A 13004-nucleotide genomic window follows, 5' to 3' on the forward strand; every position below is an offset into this window, starting at 1 on the left:
ATCCGTTCAACAAACTTCCAAGTGATTTTGTGTGTATTCAGTCTTGCACACAATAACGATACATTTGGAACAGATATATAGTACCACGATAAGATACAGAAAGCGTAAGGTTATATACAGTTAGTAGAGAAACCAAGTTACTTTGATAAGAGTTGAAGGACATGGAAAGGAGACAATAACTGAGAAAGGAGTAGGATAGCGGTGCAGTCTATGCCCCATGTCATTCAATGTGTCCATAGAGCTAGCAACAAATGAAAAATCTTGAAAATTAATTAAACTTCCGTGAGAAAAAAAATAAAAACCTTGAGGTTTCCCGATGACGTAATCCTTTGAGAGACGACAAAGGACTCAGATGAATGGTGCCTTGAAAAACAGTTATGGGCTGAATATCAGTAAAAGTAAAATGATTGTAAAGGGGTACGGTGCTGAGAGAATTAGACTTTGAAATGAGAAACTAAAAGTAATAGACGAGCTATGCTGTTTGGGCAGCAAAACAACTCACTAAGGTCGAAATTTACGAGATATAAAATGTAGGGTTGGCAACAGCAAACAATAGCTTTTCCGAGAAACAGAAATTTTGTTAAATATAAAATAAATTTGATTGTTAGGAAATTATTTCATGTTCGTATCGTAGTCTTATAAAGAAGTGAAATGTGGACGATAAACAGAACAGACATGGCGAAATAGTAGGTTTTCATATGCGGTGCTACAGAAGAGTACGGAAGATTAGATAAATAGATCGGCTAATTAATGAAGAGTGGGACAGAAATGATCTCAAACGTTCAAATGTGTGTGAAATCTTATGGGACTTAACTGCTAAGGTCATCATTCCCTAAGCTTACACACGACTTAACCTAAATTATCCTAAGGACAAACACACACACCCATGACCGACGGAGGACTCGAACCTCCGCCGGGAACAGCCGCACACTCCATGACTGCAGCGCCTTAGAGCGCTCGGCTAATCCCTCGCGGCAAATGATCTGCACAACACAATTTGGGTAAAATAAGAGATACGTTGGAAGGACACATCCCGAGGCATCAAAGAGCAGTTAATTTGGTAATGAGAGATGTTTGAGGGGTGAGAAATGTAGGGAGGGAACTAGTGTTGATTTCTGTGAGCAAGTTCAAGTGGATGCAGGCGGCAGTGTTTATGCAGATATGAAGAGATTTGCGCAGGATACACTAGTATTGAGCTCTGCGGCAAGCTAGCCTTCGGTCTGAAGACCACAAAAACAGCAAGAGGTAACCAAAGATTTTGAGACACTAAAAATGTTCATGTTACTGTTCACTCTAGACATTAGTAACAGCTTAAAAATAATATATGGGCTGGAATTGTAGGTGAGTGGCGGTTCTCCTAGCACTTCTTACAGGAGCTGTCTACAAAGGAATTCATTCAGAGCACACTTAATATTTTCTTGACGATGTGTAATTTTAGATTATAAGGTGCATGTACCTTATTATTGTTGGGGCTCCGGCACATTTCAGTCACATTGTTGAACATACTCTGGATAACGTCTGCCATGCTACAAATGTGAGGAAGTGAGGAAGAGTTGCATGGATTGCGCATTCCCTGCTTCATGAATGTGACAGAAATCACTGAAAAACCGGTCAACATCGTCTTTGAACTGGTGAAAGAGTTTATAATTGTGACAGTCGGGAACTTTCTAAAATTTTATTTCTTTGTAAATCATAAAAAAGATTTTCGGACGTATGTTTGTATAAACATTATTTTGTATTTCGACATAACTGTCATCAAGGGATGTGACTGAATGAAATGTAAAATGATTATTTGACACCAAATATGGTCGTCAAGCCACAGTCACTAAAACAATGAAATTTTTTGTAAAGGTTGCGTAACTAGTTTCGACGCACTGAGACTTTATTACAAATTGTAATCACAAACCTGGAAAACGGCATTAGTAATTGCAACAACGCTTCTTTCAAATATTACGAACAACACTCTAAAGGTCCCGGTGGAGGTTAGAGTCCTCCCTTGGCCATGGGTGGGTGTGTTTGTCCATAGGATAATTTAGGTTAAGTAGTGTGTAAGCTTAGGGACTGATGACCTTAGCAGTTAAATCCCATAAGATTTCACACACATTTGAATTTTGAACAATTCTCTAAAACCAGTAAACTGAAGCAAAGGCAGCAGTAACGGGTCACAAGACGCCATCACCGATCAGACAAAAATTGGCATCACATGTTGTGACCCGTTTCTGCTGCCTTCGCTTCAGTTTATTGATTTCAGTGTATTTTTCGTAATATTTGAAAGGAGTGTGGCTGCTATTATTAAAGCAATTTTCCCGGTTTGTGATTACATTTAAAAATGACGACTCAGTGAGTCGAAACACGTTGTAGAACCTTTTAAAGAAATTCATTGTTTTAGTGACTGTGGCTTGACGACCGTTTGTGGTGTTAAACAAATACTTTAAGTCTATATAAACTGTTACTGTTCTTTTCCTGTGAGGAAATCGTCTCCAAATTTTGTAAAGGTTGGGAGTGAAACCCTACTGTCCCTTCTTCCTTTTGTAAGAGTATACTTCTCACACACCTCGTGTATATTCACCTAGATCCAATCGGATGAAAAATTAATGACCCTGTCAAAGGAAGTTTTATCGTGCAAGCTCCTAAAACAGAATAAAAAAGATATTTAAAGGCAGAGGTGTGTCTGTTCTACCACCCATTAACATTATTTATCTGTAAAGAGATGAATTTAAACTCAAGAGACGTACAAGGTACTCAGTAAACAATGCAATTCAACAGAGAGTTAACTGCAACGCGTAAACAGGAATTATAAAGTATATATTATGTGGCGAATAGTGCTGATGCCAGGCGGTTGAAGAATAATGTGCAGAAGAATGGAAAACAAATAGAGGATCTCTATGGAGACGATCGGTTTCGCCTTAGGAAAGGTAAAGGCACCAGAGGAGCAGTTCTGCTTGATAATGGAAGCAAGACTTAAAGAAAAATCAAGACACCGTCATAGGATTTGTTGAGAAAGAGAAAGCGTCCAGCAATATAAAATGGAGCAAGATGTTAGAAATACTCAGCGAAAGACGGCTTATACATGGTGTGTATAAGGAACAAGAGGTCAAAGAGTCTTTAAAAAACAAATCATTAATAATTTTACATATAGCTTCTATTTATTGATTTTGTGTTGGCAATTACTTTGCTTGGATTTTCTGAAAGGTTGTTCGAGAACTTGCGTCTATTGCGAACAATGAGTCAAAGTAGAAGTTAATATGGCTGCGTTATATCTAAGGAAGTGTACTTAGTCACCTAATAAGGAAAACTACATTCTACATAAGTTCCGATTAAAAATTGTAATATTCTGCTTCATACTCCTTTTCTTGTCTGACATGAAATTTGACAGAACCCTGGTCGTATAAAGGAAGTCCTTTGAAATCTGAAACGTAATTTTTTATTTTTCTCTTTTTCACTACCAATGGCAACGAATAACATTCGAGAAACTGCTCCCTGGAAACTGCTGTTGCTGTGGAAAGCTACTGAAGGGCGAAACTCATTTACTCTGTGGCGAACTACCCACAGGTCAATTCCGTGTACATTGAGTCCACGTAACCCGTCTCTGTTTTGAACTGCAATTGTGAAACTTTATCTAATGAATACCAAAGGTTGTGAAACGAATGATGTGGTAAATTACGTTAATGCTGATTCCTTTAAAATTTGTCCTGTCAAATTTAGAAAAGTCACTTTACAAAATTATTATTCATTATAATCAAGAAATGCAAAGAATGACAAAATCTGAAAACTGATTTTAAGTTGTTTGTTCCAAAGCGTCAGGTTCAAAGAATCATTACAATATATATATGTCCATCATACATTAGAGTAGATTGCATTGAGTTAACTTTCCTGAATTGTCGCTAATATCATCTAATCAAGAAAAGGATCTAAGTTTTTAGTTTGATACTAAATTGTTATAGTGAAATGCAGGCGGTAGCTCACACACAAGTAAAGCAAAGAAAATTAATTATTACCTTATTATGAAGTCTTCATCAAATAAATTTCATTAGTAGATAGCATACCCGTTCGATTATGTCTTCAGTTAAAATGGTTCAGAAATCTTGGTTGTTGGCAAAAGTATGCTCATTCTCTGCAACAGTAAATGTATCTACATAAATATGGGAACCAACTGTGAAAAAATTGTGCTAGATGTAGCTTTTTCTAGCAGTCATATATGTGAGAAAAGCTAAATTCTATTGATTGTCTACCTAAGCCTAAGCAAAAACTTTCCATAAAATACTGTTTACAAAAACGCAAGTTAAATCAGTTCCTGATCAATCGTGTCTGTGTACACGCTATTCCTCCGTGATATCAAAATTGAATGGCATAAGAAGAAACTGTGGTAAAACATGTATATAATCTTTTATCTTCCTCAATAAAATTTCATAGTCTGACATGCCTGTAAAATCTTGTCTCAATCGATAAATACCTTAACGTTGGAAATGTCGTGCAAGCCTCTAGTTTTCCTGGTTTGCAACGTTACAACATCGGGATGGGTGATCTCGCGAATGCGAAAAGGACCATCATGCAAGAGAAAGAATTTCTGACACCTACGTTTTTGAGACAGAAGATGTGAGAAAACTAAAACCTTTTGACCTACCTGAAATTCTTTATTGTTCATTTTCGATCTTTGCGTGCGTTTCCTCCTCTCTGCTGTTTGTTTATGCTTTCGTTAACAAGGTTAATGATGTCATGATGTCATAAACGTTTTTGCTGTGGAAAATGAATAATTTATCTAATGAGATCTGGAGGCAACGTGTTTGTCAACCCTACATGTGGAGAAAGCCATGTGAAGTCGTTTGGCACGGAATTTATGATTTCCTGAAAAATATGTTTATATTCCTCTCATCCAGTATGTTTTCTGTGACAGTACAATCCATGCAATTTTTTTATTCCTTCATTATACGTTCAGCGGGATCGGATTGTGCGTGGTACAAGGAAATAAAGATAAATTTTTTTTGCTTTTCAAAGTGTGAATCCAAAAACCAGTTCCACATTGTGGTATACTGTCAGAAATTAGTTTTCTATGAATATGGTATCTGTTCTTTCGGACATGTCCGAAAGAACAGATACCATCTTCATATATAGTTAAGGCTAACCGGCTCTTGACCTTCTTCTTCTGTGCTGGATGCACACGCATTGCCCGAAGTCTCACGGGACTCGATAAGATTGTCTGCCGCGAGTAATGAGTGTAATGGGCAGGGGCACTACGAATGTAGTGTCTGAACATTAAGTTAGGAATGTGGGTCTTACGGGGAGCGTGCAAGGGATAAATCGCTGTAGTCGCACTATCCTCTGTGCCCTCGGTGGCTCAGATGGATAGAGCGTCCGCCATCTAATCAGGAGATCTCAGTTTCGAGTCCCGGTCGGGGCACACATTTTCAACTATCCCCGTTGATGTATATCAACGCCTCTTGACAGCTTAGCGTCTTAAATCAAGAAATTAGTTTGCCTATGTGACCTACTTCTCGTAAGAAAAAGTTAACAAAGGCTGCAGATACTGTTTTGGCTCTTGCTTTTCGCAAAGCTGTGAAAGAAACAAATTTAGAAGTTAACTCTATTACAACGTAAATATAAGGAAATTGTTGGTTTGTCGTTGGGACTGGTCCGTAGAGATCAACTGCGCCTAGATTACGTAATTTTACAGAAGTGATAGGAAAAATGTGAGGCACGTGTGAGGCTGTGGGTGGTTTAGTTTTCTGACATTTGCATTTACCAAGAACACAACAAACAGTTCTCCCATTACGCAGAAACAAAAAGTTTTACTTAGCAAGAAAAAACATTTTCTTGCATCATAAGTGAGATAAATATGCCACACAAGTCTGTTTATTCCTTCTCCTCGAATGCATACAAGCAAAATAGAACACTGTTTGGCTCCTATCGTTTGAAAAGAATATTGTTCGTCGCTAGGTATTACTTTGTCACAGTCGTTTTTTCTTGTCATACCATCGTTGTTCGATGTTTTTCCGAATAGTAGCTTTATCTTGGTCTTTTGCACTGTCGCTCAGAGTGGATGAGAAGAAATTTTCATAGCTACCTGTTGTCCGTATGCATAAAAGGCTGAAGTTGTTCTGGCAAAATTCTTCTGCTTTATCATGCTGTGTTTCACCATCCGATTGAGAAAGGGCCTCAGCAACTATTGCTAGGAATGTGTATTACAGTAAACTGAAGTTCTTGTGGATACAGTGCTCATTGAGCCAAACATTTGTGGGAGTGTTTTGCTAATGTGGGGCGGCGGGTGGAATTATTTGTTATAAAAAAGTTCCTATTATTTATTTAATTGTGTGCTGTTCTCAACACTGGCTCTCTAACTACAATATTGGCAACCAGAAAGTGATTAGCAAAACGTGAAGCCTGTAATGAGAATTCCTAGTGCCCACTTCATTTGAGAAATACATTTATAGTTACAGCTTATAGCTCTGAGGAATTAGGAGATTGTCTGGGATTCATAATCAAAAAACCATTCTCTCTAAAATGTTCACTATATTCTGAAAGTCACAGACCAAAAAGAATCCACACAATCCAACTACCAGAGCAGTTCAGAGTCTAATGCGCTGATGCAACTATAACGGTTCAAATTAAATGTTTAAGTGAATGCTCGCCATAATTTGATGATAATGTTTATCAAACGCCACGCTAAATAATGGTAGAATGTCTGTCCCGCGGCGGCACGTGAAAATACGACATACACAAACTGAAGATAGATCATTAAAGTCATCCCAGAATTAACACTTCACTCGAGAACGATTTCATGGTTACGCGTATCCCGAGTTACTTATTACGGCATCCGAGGCTGTTTATAGCAATGATACCGACGCGATGCAACTCCCGGCACAGGTGGTGCGCTCATCAGCGTCTGGAGAGAACTGGAGCCTTCTTCTCTGGAGCAGCGTTCTTATATATAAAGCCGCGGTGCGTACGGCTAAGAGAACGTCTGATCAAATTCGCTCTCCCGACTAGCCGCTGGGCTAGTAATGCACCACTTTAAGTTATCGAATAAATCAATGCTTCCTTTGCTGATGGCCGATGAAGCTCTCAATTTAAATGTGCAATCAGCACACAGTTAAGTAATCATAATAAAAGTCTGACGTGGCTAAGTCCAATATTTTGGGCGAGAGAATTAATTTAATTACACTACACGCAGTAGATGAGCTCTGAACTTGCCCTTTGGAGATCGCTATCGCTATAGTTTTACAGTTATTCAGTTGAAACTTCTCACATCTTTATGATTATAGCGGATCTCCCTTCTACTTAAATTTAAACACCCTAGCCTTATTTATTCGCCTACTTAATCTATCTTGCTTCCTTAATTTCTAAGACAAAAACCAGAAAATCATGAATTTCAACTAAAATTTTAATTTGTGAGATCCAGAATACTGTTTCTACTAAATTTTTATGAAAAAGGAATCTAAATATAATTTTTTAAGTTTCTAGCTCTTTTCTGTTGCGCCAATGATTTTTACAGAAAAACATCCATATTCGAAAATGGTTAATGTTATTGAACTGATATTCAACACATATTGGTTTCGTATTACTCCTGACATTGTAGAAACGTTTCAGGTTATTTACTTGATTTTTAAAGTATTGCGCAACATTTATGACATCAGAGCTAGTTACAGCAGACTGGCTGGCACACAATGGAAAGACTGATGTGAATTTTATATGGCGTGAGTAGGCTGCTTCCCTAGACTACCATTAAAAAATCCAGTGTACGGTGGTCAATATAGGCTTTAATGTGTTTTCCAAATAATAAATATCGAAATTTTATAAAAGCCAAACAACTGCTAGCGCTTCAAGTTCTGTGACTGAATAATTGCGTTCTGGAGGTGATAAAACACTGCTAGTAAAAACAATGTTCATTTGTACTATAGCACTGTTCTCTTTAATTTCCTGAAATAAACGTGTTCCAGGAACAGTCTTAGAAGAATCTGTGGCAATGCAGAAAATGCAAGAAGGATCAGGATGGAAAAGTAATGGAGCGCTAATTAATGCATGTTTTGAACTATCAAATTCTGCTTGAGGTTTTTATCTCGATTACAGACTGTGTTCTTAAGGGGCTCCGGAACGCCCTATACTTGCAATGTTAAAATAACGCTTATAAATTACATCTTTCCTCACTAAGTATTTGAGGTAGGAAGTTGAACTTTTTACAGATTATTTATTGGAATATGGGCTACAACTTAACACAGGGATTTTACAAAATTTTAGTTCAGTTATTAAAGATGATTTTTTTCAATTTTAATGAAAATTCACAACATTTTTTTGCAATTTTTTATTTATATATTCAAAAATATACAGTTTTTTGGAAAAAGGCTGTGTTAAATTATGCAGAAGGTACTGTGTAACATTTACTGAAAGTTTGAAACAAATATGTTTGGAAGATCCTTAGAAAACATGTAATTAGTATGAGAAAATAAAAGTTTTGGGAATGGAGCGACAAAGATTGGATTAACTTTTTAGTGCATTCCAGGTCCATAGGATGGATTATCTTCATCCTCTGCAAACTCCTCCTCCAGCTTCCTCTTGTTCCTCCTCCTGTTTACTCTTGCTTGTATTTCTAGACTCTTTACAGCCCTGTCTGCAGCCCGAAGGCGTTCCTTGTCTAAAGCAAGCGTCGCTCGTTGTTGTGTTCGTAGATTTTGCTACCATTTTCTTCAGTTGCAGTTACTGCAACACTGTTCCAAAAGGTGGTCATGTATGAACACTTATCACATTTCAGTTGTATTTCACTAGCAAGTCCTACGTGCTTTATTATGGAGAGTTCCAGACCAACTTCACTACAATGAATACATCTTACACAGTTTGAAAAAATTCCTTTGAGAACCGACATATCAAATATTTCATTCACATCCGATTCGCCCATAAAACATTCATAGTTTTCACTCATTGAATCAAGCTTCTTCTGTGAAGTATTTTCTTTCCCACTTTGACTGCTATGGGCAGGTGTACTTGAGAGGTTAGGTTCACTCACTTGGTTATCGTCTTTATTGTTTACAGTAATAACACATACCTTTGGCTTTCCAACATTTCTCCTTTTCTTAAAAGCCTTCAGAGGATTTCTAATAATCTTACTTTTACTCAATATTATACTTCAACAAAACAGAGACTCAAGAAACAGAATTAATTACGAATATTTTCGAGATAACGACAGAGTAAATAAACATGAAACAATCGACAATAACACCAGCGATATATACTGAACCATCACAGGTTAGCCACAACACATGCTTTATCTCACATCGCTAAAATGTACCTGATGAACACGGACGTTAATAATAACACCATTTGACAGCAGTTTAACAGCGCCACAGTGGGTCACGCCCATGTAGAACACATTTCAAAAAAAATTTAAAAATAGTTGTTGTCTTCGGAATTGAATAAATTATATATCTATTAAAAGGTAATAGTCTGCAGATTCAGAAAACGCAAAAAATTAAAAATTGAACTTCTCATGATTTTGAGCCTTTCCGGAGCCCCTTAACTGTTGATTGGCACTACCGTGGAGTGTTAAAAGCTTTGCAACCAATGAAGCGACGAAAAAAAAATTGAGACCAAAACAAGCTTCTAATACGACGTGTTGATGTAGGAGTTCAATGTCATGAAGTGCCTGTAATTTCTGTGGATCTGATAGATTGACTGTGCCCGAAAAGATACGTCCTAGAAATTTAAAGTGAAATTTTCCAAATTCACATTTGTCAAGACTGACAGTAATGCCTTGATCTGAAAAGGCTCCTAACAATAATTTCAGAGTGGAATTGTGGTCGTACCAAGTTTTCTCTGCAATGAGAGTATCATCGACGTAAGATGTGATTCTGTCTTTAAAATAGTTTCGATGAATGGTATTCAAATTTCTAATGAATGCAGCTGAATAAAATTTTAAACCAAAAAATAGTTTCAAAAATTGGAGCAATTTCCACAACGTAAGAATTCTGTGTATTTACGACAGTTTGAGTGCAACTCAGTCTGTTGAAATGTCGATTTAAGATTAGGGATGGATAATACGGTGATAGTAATGCGACTAGTATTTGAAGTCTATCAGTTTGTGTAACAATTTTTCGGAAATCCAACACTACTCTCGTCTAACCATCTTTCTTCTCAACAATATGAGGCGGGCTATGACACCGTGCTGTTCCATAAAATCAGTCTCCTGTTGGACTTTTTTTAGTACATGAGTGGAATATTATGTGGCGGAACAGTAAATTCACGATGCGATTACACCTGGAATTCATACACAAATCCTACAATTATACCTGGAATGTTACAAAAAAATGAGACTGAGACTGTAAAATGTGGTGTGATTCTTGGTTTTCACTATCTGTCACAGCTTCATCTTCATCTGCTTTCTTCTGAATTACCTGAAACAGATCTATGTCACATTCGTCGTCTTCGTTGATATGGAAAATTTTTACATTACTATAAAAACGTGAGTACTAATTCATTTTACCGTGTGAAGTTGTAACCTTGCCCTGTCACTTATTGACCTTAATGACAGTGAAAAATTTAACCGCATGTACCTAATGGAAATTTGGGAAAGGCAATCGTCACCGAAGTTAATCTGTAGGTAAAGAGGGAGGAAGGGTTACATCTAAATGAAAGGAAAAATGCAAATAAAATTGGTGGAAATTAATTTTGAAAAAGGGTAAATTTAATAAAGAAAGTAAATGTGCAGTCGTTACGTTAACAATTAACTGGCGTTAATTAGATATTTGAAATTTGCGGAAAATTACTGTCGCCAGTCCTATGGACAACTACTATAATAACTGATAAAGATAGGTTAATGCACATATGATTAACACTAAACGCGTGGCAACTGAAGGTTGACACGTGTTGTGTGAAAACTGAATGTTTGTCAGAAGTAATAAATTTCGTTACACTCTTACTTAATTTAGCAAAAGAATTAATAAAGCCGTAAAATTGAAAGTTAATTTAGTGACTCAAATTAATAGTGAACTTTATTTCTAAAGCACTACGAAATTAATAAAAATAAGGTTAGTCTTGGGCTACCTCAACAATCATTTCGAAAGCTACTTGAATCTACGCAATTTATAGATAAGAGATTTAACTTTGAACTTGAATTAAATGATTCTGAAGAATTAACAATAGTAAAATTTAGTACGTACCAAGCTGAGCTGCAGTCACAGGTAAGTTAAAATACGGTAACAAAACTCGCACTCTTAATTTGTGCTTGTCTAATCTAAATAAGGTTATGTTTGGTTATTTTAGCCAGCTATGAATAACTGAACTTTGAAATTAAAGCATTGAAATGGAATGATATTACTTTAATGTTGGCGTTTGAATTTCAATGACACTCGGGTTCATTTTGGAAATGGAAGGGACCCTGCTTGGTAAAGCAATTGGGACAATGAGCAACAAAGGTTCATGCTAAGTTGCTGTATTTTAGTGTTGCAAATGGAACAGTTTGAAAAACTGATGTCTGCCATACAGTTCTAAAACTGAACGTGCTTTCAGTCTTCCTTGTTGATTGATTGAAGGTTTGAAGTCGTCGGTCGAGGAGGTGGCGACAATGACTTATTGTCGGCAGTCGCTGTTGCAGAAACTGGATGTTGGCTCGCCTTCTTCTCGAGACGGTCACCAGGCGAAACGGGCTCTTGATGTGTGCTAGTTAATGTTTCCCGTCCACGACACTGTGCCAAAAATATCATAGCAAGTCGAGCGCAATTATATGCTGCCAAACCCCAAATGCGCGGCAACTCGCGGGAGAGTCACTCAACACACCAGCTCTACCGCCCTACTCCAGCCAGACTCTGCTCTGCCCGCGCTCCAGGTGGCAGAGTTAACACTACCCAACATCCTACTTTGGTTCTCCACACGACCTATCGAAGTAATCGTTCGATAGCCTAGTTTTCCCTAGGCAAGACCCAGGGTAAAAATACAAATAATATTTACAAAACAAACCAATTATACATATATACAATTACAATATATAAAGACACAGAAATGTCATATCTTCATGTATCAAAATATGGAAAACATTTATAGTACAATGGATGGAAATAGGAGGATATGCATTTCCGGCGTTAGAAAGTCGTTCTTCTCTCGTCATGCAGCGATCGAAATATAACGTGACCATAGTGTCGTTATTTCGTAGAGAAATATAAGGATTACTGAAATCAAGTATAGCTTTCTGTCTACTCAAGAAATAGATGCCAAGCAGAACTTCGGTTGTAAGTAACGTAGCGATTAAGAAATTTGTAAAAAAATGTGTGGTCTTTTGCAGTGAATTCTAAATATGTTTGCGTTTTAACATCTACTTCTGTTCCTGAAATAACACCTCTTACTTTAGTACTCTGTAAAGTTAGTGTTCGTCAAGTTTCATCTTCGTTACATCTGTTGAAAGTAGTGTCACTGATTACTGAGATGGGAGAGCCTGAATCCAAAACTGCAGATAAAGAATGTTTTCCTACGTGTATATTAATAACATGATGAGCCACGTTTCCTTTAGTTTCTTCATTCTCTTGTAGTAATGTCTCCCTATGTCTTGCAGATTGATCATGTTTGTAATAATGTTCTTGGAATAAGTTGATATTCTGTGCTCACAGTACGAGCACATCTTCCGGAGGCTGCTGAGGTGTAATCGGTTAACTTCATGTTTTCGTTTATCATATATAGCCATCTGTCCTTAGAATTGTTCAAGTGACTGGAGGTCTTCCGTCTCTGAAAATGTATCGGATGCGTATCGTCAGCGTGAGCGTCGGAATTTAAATAAATTTGTGGCATTCTCTGCGGAAGTTCATCTACATATTCCTTTAAAGTGTGGTACTGTTCTTTAGTTTTCATGTCCATGTATTTCGTTAGTTTGTGTAGTGATTCTGTCTTTTCTAATTGTTGTATCTGTTGTGAGTGTTCTGGTAATTTTGTAACTAGTGTGCTGGATTGTTGATTTTTGCCATGATCTATTCTTTATCCTCGATGTTAATGAGGTCCTTGAATCTATCGTCTACTAATTTTTTGCACTGCTT

Source organism: Schistocerca piceifrons, chromosome 2 (genome assembly GCF_021461385.2).
Source record: "Schistocerca piceifrons isolate TAMUIC-IGC-003096 chromosome 2, iqSchPice1.1, whole genome shotgun sequence".
Lineage (NCBI taxonomy): Eukaryota > Metazoa > Arthropoda > Insecta > Orthoptera > Acrididae > Schistocerca > Schistocerca piceifrons.